This window comes from Lupinus angustifolius, chromosome LG05 (genome assembly GCF_001865875.1).
Source record: "Lupinus angustifolius cultivar Tanjil chromosome LG05, LupAngTanjil_v1.0, whole genome shotgun sequence".
Classification (NCBI taxonomy): Eukaryota; Viridiplantae; Streptophyta; class Magnoliopsida; order Fabales; family Fabaceae; genus Lupinus; species Lupinus angustifolius.
The window spans coordinates 13,878,861-13,879,138 of record NC_032013.1 but is presented as its reverse complement, the minus strand read 5'-3'; the positions used below and the strand labels follow the sequence as shown (position 1 = coordinate 13,879,138).

At 48.2% G+C, this 278-nt stretch overlaps 1 pseudogene; it reads right to left on the bottom strand.

Moving 5' to 3' along the window:
* Positions 1–278, bottom strand: part of LOC109347016 — a 4,347-nt pseudogene that overhangs the window by 3,745 nt on the left and 324 nt on the right.

The following is a 278-nucleotide window of genomic DNA, read 5'->3' as shown; positions in this document are numbered from 1 at the left end:
ATGAGGATGAGAATGTGGATGAGGCTAAGGATGGGATGAGGAGGAGGATGAGGATGAGGATGGGGAAGAGGATGAGGATGAGAAGGAGGATGAGGAAAGGATGGGGAAGAGGAAGAGGATAAGGATGAGGATAGGATGAGGACGAGAATGAGGATAAGGATAGGATGTGGACGAGGATGAGGATGAGGATAGGATTAGGACGATAATGAGGATGAGGATAGGATGTCGATTAGGACGAGGATGAGGATAGGATGAGGACGAGAATGAGGATGAGGATA